Source organism: Ranitomeya variabilis, chromosome 1 (assembly GCF_051348905.1).
Source record: "Ranitomeya variabilis isolate aRanVar5 chromosome 1, aRanVar5.hap1, whole genome shotgun sequence".
Taxonomy (NCBI): Eukaryota; Metazoa; Chordata; class Amphibia; order Anura; family Dendrobatidae; genus Ranitomeya; species Ranitomeya variabilis.
The window spans coordinates 383,680,257-383,692,028 of NC_135232.1; the positions used below are offsets into that span (position 1 = coordinate 383,680,257).

The window sequence follows — 11,772 nt, forward strand, 5'->3', positions numbered from 1 at the left end:
ATTTCAAAGAGGATCCGGGGCCTACAGCCGGGACTAGGAAGAGCTGAGCGAGCCTTTTACCTTTTCCAATTGAAACCGGACAAGGGGAATGGGAGGAAGTATATGGATCTAAGGGAACGGATGCCGCAGAAGAGAAAAGGACTGTTTGTGGGACAGAGGCTGTCGGAAGATACAGGGATACAAGTGTCTTCAGGAAGGAAGTTGTCATAGAAGGCAGGGAAAGTTCCAGGAATGTTATTGTATATGAACTGTGCTACCTCTGTATCAAGAACTCTGTTTCCAAGTAAAGTTGAACTGTTGAGAAAGGACATGGAGTCTGGAGTAATTTGGCTGAACTGTGAATGTGGGGTCAAGAAGAGTGCAGAATCAGAAGAAACCCTGGAATCTAAAGTGAGTATTCTGCTTCATATTTGTCACACACAACAGATGGGACTTTGTGCTTCCTTTGTGGGGTGCCAGGGTGTGGCAGTGCAGCAGCTCCTCATCACCACTACCACCCTGGCCTCCTCACATTTTCATTGTGCAAATGACACAGCGTCTTACGGTTCCAGCAATGCGGATGGGATTTACAGAAATCTCACACCCAATGTTTTTATTTCTCTTTACGCACCATAAACTATGGTGCAGTTTTCAAAGCCAAAACATGTCAATTTCTCTTGAGGGTATGCTAAGTTTTAAATGTGGATTTTCCCTGTACATTAGCTGTAGGATATCAGGAAAAACACATATATGTTTTTAGTGCATTTCTGAAGTGGAAACATAAAATGCTTGAAATCTGCACATGACTATATCAATAAAGTTTTATGAAAGACAAATATCAGGAAGTGTACAAACAAAGAAGCTTTATTTAAAATTTGACATACCAAAAAGAGACAAAATCTGCAATATCACAAACGCGATAACAACATAACAAAAGAGTGCATTCAAAAATGCATTGAGAAAAATACAAGTAGCCTAATTTAACTAATAGATGCAGAAATTCTGAAACATCAAAAAAGCATCAAAAGGTCATCATGGGAACATAGCCTTAGAGGTGCAGATTTTACTGCTACGTACCCACAATGAGCTTTTGGTGCATTTTTTACATTGTGTTACCAATCTTTATCCTGGGAGACTTCAACATCCCCATAAACAGCCCCTCCGTGATGCTAATGACTACTCACAGACAGATCGTGAGGCATAAGAGTCTGACTTTCCGGGGTCAATACGAAGAGAGTACATAGATAGCCAAGGGAAAACACAAAGGCGTTAGTCAGGTCACTGTCCAGGGTCAGTAACAAGAAATAGTGAATCAAAAGCCAAAGAATAAGACAAAGGGATAGTCAGAACATGGTCCAAAGGGTCAGGCAGCAGAAGATCCAAACTCAGAGCAACAGAATCAGGCTAACGCTCACCAACAAGGACAAACTAAGTCTGGCAGGGATCAGGGGCAGCCAGCTCAGTTAAGTAGCTGGGCAATCGCCAGAATATCCTGGAGAAAGGTTTGCACCTCCCAGTCACAGATTGGACAGCTGAGCTGTCAATCAAAGCACCGACAGCCCAGCAAGCCTATCCTATGATTTAATAGCCAAGCTGTCAATCAAGACACAGACAACTCACTGAGTGGAGGAATTGTGACACCCACTTCCCCATCTGCATCCCAGCTTCTATCTCTAACCGCTTCTCTTGGCCTCTCACAGCTCTCAACCTCTGAGACACACAAAGATGATAACACCCTTGATCCGTTCTTTGTTTGGCTCTGTTCAATCTCCTACCTAGATTACTCACCTCTTCCTGTCTCTGACCACAACATTCTCTCCTTCACGCTCACAAATTCTCGCCCACCCCAGAACACTGTAACCTACCACACATTCAGACATCTGCAAGACATTAACTCTCATACACCTACAGACCCCCTACACTCATCACTGTCCACAATTTCCTCTTTTTCCTGTCCTGATCTGGCTGTACATCACTACAATGACACTCTCAGAAGCACCCTGGACCAAGTAGCACCCCTCATCCTCAGAACCTACAAACACAGAGTAAAACATATAATTCTGCCCTTCATCTCACCAAGCAGACATACTTCATCACCCTGATGTACTCACTATCAAACATCCCAAAAAACTCTTCAACAACTTTCACTCTCTCCTCAGTCCGAAAGCACAGGCCCCTATCACAGACATCTGTGCTGATGATCTGGCCTCCCTTACTGAGAAAATAGAAAACATCTGCTAGGAAATCAGCTTCTAGGCACCAAGTACCACAACTCCAGTCCTTCCCCACATCTCCTCTGGCTCACTCTCTACCTTGTCACAGAAGAATTCTCCAGGGTCCTCTCTTCTTCTCTTCCTACTACATGCACTACTGACCCCATTCCCTCACACCTACTCCAGTCTCTCTCTCCAGTCTTCACTACTCAGCTAACTAAAATCTTCAATCTCTCCCTCTCTTCTGGTATCTTCCCCTCTTTCAAACACTCTATCATTACTCCATTATTAAAAAACCCTCTCTCGACCCATCCTGCACAAATAACTACAGACCAGTCTCCTATCTCCTTTTCATCTCTAAACTCTTAGAGTGCCTGATTTACTCCCTCCTTACCTGTTACCTCTACACTCATTCTATAGAAACTGCACTCATCAAAGTCAAATGACCTTTTGAAAGCAAAATGTAATGGTGATCACTCTTTGCTCATTCTTCTTGATGTCTCTGCAGCTGTCGACATTGTTGACATTGTTTATCACCATCTACTACTTGCTATGCTCCAATCAATAGGCATAAAGGACACTGCTCTCTCTAGGTTGTCTTCCTATCTTTCTGACCACTCCTTCAGCATATCATTTGCTGGCTCCATTTCCTCTACTTTTCCTCTCACTATTGGGGTCCCTCAGTGTTCAGTCCTGGGCCCTGTTCTCTTCTCTCTCTACATGGCCCCAATTGGACAGACCATCTGCAAATTTTGTTATCAGTACCATCTTTATGCTGATGAAACACAACTATACACATCATCCCCTGACCTTACCTCTGCTGTACTACAGAACACAAGTGACTGTCAATCCGCAGTTTCCAACAATATGTCCGCTCTTTATCTGAAACTCAACCTTTCCAAAACTGAACTTCTTCTGCTCCCACCATCTACTCACCTCACTAAAGCTGACATCTCCCTCTCCTTGTGGCACCACAATAGCACCTAGGCAGCAGGCACGCTGTCTGGGTGTTATGTTTGACAACAATCTTTCTTTCAACTCCTATATACAATCTCTTGCCTGCTCTTGCCACTTACACCTAAAGAACATCTATAGAATCCAACCCTTTCTTACCATGGGAACAATAAAAACCCTCACTGTTGCCCTGATCTACTCCTGCCTTGACTACTGTAATACTCTATTAATTGGCTTCTCCCTCACTCAACTTTCCCTGTTGTGAATTTGCTTTTTGCTCCCTCTAGTGGTTACTAGTTTTTTGACTCTGGTTTTTCTGTCATTCCTTTTATCCGCACCTGGGTCGTTAGTTAGGGGTGTTGCTATATAAGCTCCCTGGACCTTCAGTTCAATGCCTGGCAACGTAGTTATCAGAGCTAGTCTGCTGTGCTCTTGTCTACTGATCCTGGTTCCAGTTATATCAGCTAAGTCTGCCTTTTGCTTTTTGCTATTTGTTTTGGTTTTGTATTTTTGTCCAGCTTGTTCCAAATCTATTTCCTGACCTTTGCTGGAAGCTCTAGGGGGGCTGGTGTTCTCCCCCCGGACCGTTAGACGGTTCGGGGGTTCTTGAATTTCCAGTGTGGATTTTGATAGGGTTTTTGTTGACCATATAAGTTACCTTTCTTTATTCTGCTATCAGTAAGCGGGCCTCTCTGTGCTAAACCTGGTTCATTTCTGTGTTTGTCATTTCCTCTTACCTAACCGTCATTATTTGTAGGGGGCTTCTATCCAGCTTTGGGGTCCCCTTCTCTGGAGGCAAGAAAGGTCTTTGTTTTCCTCTACTAGGGGTAGCTAGATTCTCCGGCTGGCGCGTGTCATCTAGAATCAACGTAGGAATGATCCCCGGCTACTTCTAGTGTTGGCGTTAGGAGTAGATATATGGTCAACCCAGTTACCACTGCCCTATGAGCTGGATTTTTGTACTCTGCAGACTTCCACGTTCCTCTGAGACCCTCGCCATTGGGGTCATAACAGTTTGCCAGGAGTGTATTAAATGTTTAATGCATTGCAGAAGAGGGATTATAAGAAAGAAGATTCTGAGTTTTTTTTTTTTTTTTCTTCCCCTTTACCTCAGAGTGGCTATGCTTGCTGCAGACATGAATGTCCAGACCTTGATTACAAGTGTGGACCAGCTGGCTACTCGTGTGCAGGGCATACAAGACTATGTTATCAGAAATCCTAGGTCAGAACCTAAAATACCGATTCCTGAACTGTTTTCCGGAGACAGGTTTAAGTTTAGGAATTTCGTGAATAATTGTAAATTGTTTTTGTCCCTGAGACCCTGTTCATCTGGAGATTCTGCTCAGCAAGTAAAAATTGTTATTTCGTTCTTACGGGGCGACCCTCAGGATTGGGCTTTTTCGCTGGCGCCAGGAGATCCGGCATTGGCTGATCTTGATGCGTTTTTTCTGGCGCTCGGTTTACTTTATGAGGAACCCAATCTTGAGATTCAGGCAGAAAAGGCCTTGCTGGCTATGTCTCAGGGGCAGGACGAGGCTGAAGTGTATTGCCAAAAATTTCGGAAATGGTCCGTGCTGACACATTGGAACGAGTGTGCACTGGCCGCTAATTTTAGAAATGGCCTTTCTGAAGCCATTAAGAATGTTATGGTGGGTTTTCCCATTCCCACAGGTCTGAATGATACTATGGCAATGGCTATTCAAATTGACCGGCGGTTGCGGGAGCGCAAAACCGCAAATTCCCTCATGGTGTTGTCTGAACAGACACCTAATTCGGTGCAATGTGATAGAAAAACTGCAAATTCCCTCATGGTGTTGTCTGAACAGACACCTGATTTAATGCAATGTGATAGAATCCTGACTAGAAATGAGCGGAAAATTCATAGACGCCGGAATGGCTTGTGCTACTACTGTGGTGATTCTACACATGTTATCTCAGCATGCTCTAAACGTATAGCTAAGGTTGTTAGTCCTGTCACCGTTGGTAATTTGCAACCTAAATTTATTCTGTCTGTAACTTTGATTTGCTCACTGTCATCTTATCCTGTCATGGCGTTTGTAGATTCAGGTGCTGCCCTGAGTCTCATGGATCTCTCATTTGCTAAGCGCTGTGGTTTTACTCTTGAACCATTAGAAAATCCTATTCCTCTTAGGGGTATTGATGCTACACCATTGGCAGCAAATAAACCGCAGTATTGGACACAGGTTACCATGTGCATGACTCCTGAACACCGCGAGGTGATACGTTTCCTGGTTTTACATAAAATGCATGATTTGGTTGTTTTAGGGCTGCCATGGTTACAGACTCATAATCCAGTCCTGGACTGGAAGGCTATGTCAGTCTCAAGTTGGGGCTGTCGTGGTATTCATGGGGATTCCCTGCCTGTGTCTATTGCTTCTTCTACGCCTTCGGAAGTTCCGGAGTATTTGTCTGATTATCAGGATGTCTTCAGTGAGTCTGAGTCCAGTGCACTGCCTCCTCATAGGGACTGTGACTGTGCTATAGATTTGATCCCAGGCAGTAAATTTCCTAAGGGAAGACTGTTTAATCTGTCGGTACCTGAACATACCGCTATGCGTTCATATATCAAGGAGTCTCTGGAGAAAGGACATATTCGTCCGTCTTCTTCTCCTCTTGGTGCGGGATTCTTTTTTGTGGCAAAAAAGGACGGATCTTTGAGACCTTGTATTGATTATCGGCTTTTAAATAAGATCACTGTCAAATTTCAGTATCCTTTGCCGCTGTTGTCTGACTTGTTTGCCCGGATTAAGGGTGCCAAGTGGTTCACCAAGATAGACCTTCGTGGTGCGTACAACCTTGTGCGCATTAAGCAAGGTGATGAATGGAAAACCGCATTCAATACGCCCGAAGGTCATTTTGAGTACTTGGTGATGCCTTTTGGGCTCTCCAATGCGCCTTCAGTTTTTCAGTCCTTTATGCATGACATTTTCCGGAAGTATCTGGATAAATTTTTGATTGTTTATCTGGATGATATTTTGGTTTTTTCTGATAATTGGGATTCGCATGTGGAGCAGGTCAGGTTGGTCTTTAAAATTTTGCGTGAAAATTCTTTGTTTGTCAAGGGCTCTAAGTGTCTCTTTGGTGTACAGAAGGTTCCCTTTTTGGGGTTCATTTTTTCCCCTTCTGCTGTGGAGATGGACCCAGTCAAGGTCCGAGCTATTCTTGATTGGACTCAGCCCTCGTCAGTTAAGAGTCTTCAGAAGTTCTTGGGCTTCGCTAACTTCTACCGTCGTTTTATCGCTAATTTTTCTAGCATTGTGAAACCTTTGACGGATATGACCAAGAAGGGCTCCGATGTAGCTAACTGGGCTCCTGCTGCCGTGGAGGCTTTCCAGGAGTTGAAACGCCGGTTTACTTCGGCGCCTGTTTTGTGCCAGCCTGACGTCTCACTTCCCTTTCAGGTTGAGGTGGATGCTTCGGAGATTGGGGCAGGGGCCGTTTTGTCGCAGAGAGGCCCTGGTTGCTCTGTTATGAAACCTTGTGCCTTTTTCTCTAGGAAGTTTTCGCCTGCCGAGCGAAATTATGATGTGGGCAATCGGGAGTTGTTGGCCATGAAATGGGCATTTGAGGAGTGGCGTCATTGGCTCGAGGGTGCTAAGCATCGTGTGGTGGTCTTGACTGATCACAAAAATCTGATGTATCTCGAGTCTGCTAAACGCCTTAATCCGAGACAGGCCCGCTGGTCATTGTTTTTCTCCCGCTTTGATTTTGTTGTCTCGTATTTACCAGGTTCAAAGAATGTGAAGGCCGATGCTCTTTCTAGGAGCTTTGTGCCTGATGCTCCTGGAGTCGCTGATCCTGTTGGTATTCTTAAAGATGGAGTTATCTTGTCAGCTATTTCTCCGGATCTGCGACGTGTGTTGCAGAGATTTCAGGCTGATAGGCCTGAGTCTTGTCCACCTGACAGACTGTTTGTCCCGGATAAGTGGACCAGCAGAGTCATTTCCGAGATTCATTCCTCGGTGTTGGCAGGTCACCCGGGAATTTTTGGCACCAGAGATCTGGTGGCCAGGTCCTTTTGGTGGCCTTCCTTGTCAAGGGATGTGCGGTCATTTGTGCAGTCCTGTGGGACTTGTGCTCGAGCTAAGCCTTGCTGTTCTCGTGCCAGCGGTTTGCTCTTGCCCTTGCCTGTCCCGAAGAGACCTTGGACACATATCTCCATGGATTTCATTTCTGATCTTCCGCTATCTCAGGGCATGTCCGTTATCTGGGTGATATGTGATCGCTTCTCCAAGATGGTCCATTTGGTTCCTTTGCCTAAGCTGCCTTCCTCTTCCGATCTGGTTCCTGTGTTTTTCCAGAACGTGGTTCGTTTGCACGGCATCCCTGAGAATATTGTGTCAGACAGAGGATCCCAGTTCGTTTCCAGGTTCTGGCGATCCTTTTGTAGTAGGATGGGCATTGATTTGTCGTTTTCGTCTGCTTTCCATCCTCAGACTAATGGACAGACGGAGCGAACCAATCAGACTTTGGAGGCTTATTTGAGGTGTTTTGTCTCTGCTGATCAGGACGATTGGGTGACATTCTTGCCGTTGGCTGAGTTTGCCCTTAATAATCGGGCTAGTTCCGCCACCTTGGTTTCGCCTTTTTTCTGCAACTCTGGTTTCCATCCTCGCTTTTCTTCGGGTCATGTGGAGCCTTCTGACTGTCCTGGGGTGGATTCTGTGGTGGATAGGTTGCAGCAGATCTGGAATCATGTGGTGGACAACTTGAAGTTGTCACAGGAGAAGGCTCAGCGCTTTGCCAACCGCCGCCGCGGTGTGGGTCCCCGACTACGCGTTGGGGATTTGGTATGGCTTTCTTCCCGCTTTGTTCCTATGAAGGTCTCCTCTCCCAAATTTAAACCTCGTTTTATTGGGCCTTACAAGATATTGGAAATCCTTAATCCTGTATCTTTTCGTCTGGATCTTCCTGTGTCGTTTGCTATTCACAATGTATTTCATAGGTCCTTGTTGCGGCGGTACATTGTGCCTGTAGTTCCTTCTGCTGAGCCTCCTGCTCCGGTGTTGGTTGAGGGCGAGTTGGAGTACGTGGTGGAGAAGATCTTGGATTCTCGCCTCTCCAGGCGGAGGCTTCAGTACCTGGTCAAGTGGAAGGGCTATGGTCAGGAGGATAATTCCTGGGTGGTCGCCTCTGATGTTCATGCGGCCGATTTAGTTCGTGCCTTTCATGCCGCTCATCCTGATCGCCCTGGTGGTCGTGGTGAGGGTTCGGTGACCCCTCACTAAGGGGGGGGTACTGTTGTGAATTTGCTTTTTGCTCCCTCTAGTGGTTACTAGTTTTTTGACTCTGGTTTTTCTGTCATTCCTTTTATCCGCACCTGGGTCGTTAGTTAGGGGTGTTGCTATATAAGCTCCCTGGACCTTCAGTTCAATGCCTGGCAACGTAGTTATCAGAGCTAGTCTGCTGTGCTCTTGTCTACTGATCCTGGTTCCAGTTATATCAGCTAAGTCTGCCTTTTGCTTTTTGCTATTTGTTTTGGTTTTGTATTTTTGTCCAGCTTGTTCCAAATCTATTTCCTGACTTTTGCTGGAAGCTCTAGGGGGGCTGGTGTTCTCCCCCCGGACCGTTAGACGGTTCGGGGGTTCTTGAATTTCCAGTGTGGATTTTGATAGGGTTTTTGTTGACCATATAAGTTACCTTTCTTTATTCTGCTATCAGTAAGCGGGCCTCTCTGTGCTAAACCTGGTTCATTTCTGTGTTTGTCATTTCCTCTTACCTAACCGTTATTATTTGTGGGGGGCTTCTATCCAGCTTTGGGGTCCCCTTCTCTGGAGGCAAGAAAGGTCTTTGTTTTCCTCTACTAGGGGTAGCTAGATTCTCCGGCTGGCGCGTGTCATCTAGAATCAACGTAGGAATGATCCCCGGCTACTTCTAGTGTTGGCGTTAGGAGTAGATATATGGTCAACCCAGTTACCACTGCCCTATGAGCTGGATTTTTGTACTCTGCAGACTTCCACGTTCCTCTGAGACCCTCGCCATTGGGGTCATAACATTTCCCCTCTCCAATCCATCCTTAATGCAGCAGCCAGGGTCATCTATTGGTACTTGGATGCCTCTGCTCTGTGCCAGTCATTGCACTGGCTGCCCAGACATTCTAGGATATAATTTAAATTGCTTGTTCTCACCCACAAAGCTTTCCAAAGTGTGGCACCCCCCACATTTCCTCTCTCATTTCTGTTTACAAGCCTACCCACTCATTACTCTACATAAGTGACCTTCGACTAACATCCACATTAATCCGTACTTCACACTCTCGGCTCCAAGACTTCTCCCAAGTTGCACTAATCCTCTGGAATGCTCTACCTCAAGAAATTAGGACTAACCACAACTTATACAGTTTTAGTCGCTCCCTAAAAACACATCTATTTAGGGTGGCCTATCACATCCCCTAATCAAAGTTCTTTTATATCTAGTCCATACTCTACTTCACTGATCATAACCATCCATTGCTCCAAAGAGCAATACATATATTGGCTGGCGACTTGCTGCTGCAGCCTTTATCTACCCCCACTACCTCAAGATGGCTGGACCATCATTGCAATTAAGCACCTGTACTTTGTCGCCCCCACCTCATTATAGATTGCAAGCTCTTACGTGTAGGGTCGTCAATGTTTTTGTATTTTTAATTATATTATCATTAACTTTGTTATGACTGTTGTACATGAACTATTGAATTGTAAAGCGCTGCGGAATATGTTGGGCTATAAAAATAAAGATTATTATTATTATGGAAATCTCCTTCCCAGTGTGTCCTTTTTATTCAGCATAAACTGACCTGTGGTTGCGTGTTTCAAATCAGCAACATACCAATTTCTCTTCTGGGTATGCCGAGTTTTATGTGTGGATTTTCTCCTTAGACTTACAGTACATGCAGAAAATCAGCACATGTGTTTTTAGTGCATTTTCAAGGCGGAAACACATAAAAAAACACATGTAATCAGCCCCTAATTAAATTAATAAAGTCAAAGCCAAATGCCAGTATGTATGAAAAACAAAGAATTGTATGTGATCATCTAGTCTCACACCATCCCTAAATTGTGCAAAATGCACAAATGTCATGTATAGTGTTGAGCATTCCGATACCGCAAGTATCGGGTATCGGCCGATACTTGCGATATCGGAATTCCGATACCGAGATCCGATACTTTTGTGGTATTGGGAATCGGTATCGGATCCATATTACTGTGTAAAATAAAGAATTAAAATAAAAAATATTGATATACTCACCTCTCCGGAGGCCCCTGGACATCACCGCTGGTAACCGGCAGCCTTCTTTGCTTAAAATGAGCGCGTTTAGGGCCTTCCATGACGTCATGGCTTCTGATTGGTCGCGTGCCGCTCATGTGACCGCCACGCGACCAATCACAAGCCGTGACGTCATTCTCAGGCCCTAAACTCCTCATTCTAGGAATTTAGGACCTGAGAATGACGTCGCGGCTTGTGATTGGTCGCGTGGCGGTCACATGAGCGGCACGCGACCAATCAGAAGCTGTGACGTCATGGAAGGCCCTAAACGCGCTCAATTTTAAGCAAAGAAGGCTGCCGGTTACCAGCGGTGATGTCCAGGGGCCTCCGGAGAGGTGAGTATATCAATATTTTTTATTTGAATTCTTTATTTTACACAATAATATGGATCCCAGGGCCTGAAGGAGAGTTTCCTCTCCTTCAGACCCTGGGAACCATCAGGATACCTTCCGATACTTGGTGTCCCATTGACTTGTATTGGTATCGGGTATCGGTATCGGCGATATCCGATACTTTTCGGGTATCGGCCGATACTATCCGATACCGATACTTTCAAGTATCGGACGGTATCGCTCAACACTAGTCATGTATGATTAAAAATTCATAACATTTGTATAGCAAAAACTCTTGTTACAGAGGTTGTCCCATGAACAAATGTTAATTATAATCAATAGATCTTGGAATAATAAGATGTGGTATGATCAGACCATGATCCTGCACGGTCACACACAGACATTACACCGTACACAGCAGGGACACATTTATAAGATTATCTCAGCACAGGAACATTTTATTAAACACATCCAATTGTGGAAATTATTATTATTACAAGATCTGTTGATTAAAATGAATTTTGTTCATGGGAAAACCCCTTTAACTCTCCCATTTGAAAACTTAAAACAAACGTTTTATTTGTGAATACATTGTAATTTGCATTCTTAATATATTATATTATAAAAATAAGACTGTAATATTTGATTTAAAATGTCTAATCTCTGTTGTCTTAACAGAGTTCACCTTTTCTAATTCTAGTGACCTAAAATTCAGGTTACATTACCTTGGTTGCTTCACAGGCTCGGGTAAATTCCAAAGTGCTTAGATTTGCCAGTGAACATGCAATATGAAGACTGATATTGGCAGCATTTCAGCAAAGACTGTGGGCAGAGTTGGCGTATCAGTTTATACTTAATATTTTCCTCTGCCAATGAATACTGGTCTTTGTTGAAGCTAAGTTACAAGTTAACTAGCGCGTTATCACTTAATTCATGTCTAGAATTTCTCACTTCACTGAAACAATGGATTTTGAGATTGTTTACAAATAAAGATGAGTTAGGAATCTTACGACAAGTCTTCATAA

At 44.4% G+C, this 11,772-nt stretch overlaps 1 protein-coding gene across 1 annotated transcript in view; it reads right to left on the reverse strand.

The window, feature by feature from the left end:
* LOC143760658 (cytochrome P450 1A3-like) overlaps nucleotides 1-11,564 on the reverse strand; it is an 86,404-nt gene extending 74,840 nt beyond the window's left edge. Inside the window, exon 1 of the mRNA XM_077249043.1 lies at nucleotides 11,473-11,564. The gene's annotated coding sequence lies outside the window, so the exon portion shown is untranslated. The remainder of the gene's footprint in view (nucleotides 1-11,472) is intronic.
* Between the last annotated feature and the right edge of the window lie 208 nt (nucleotides 11,565-11,772).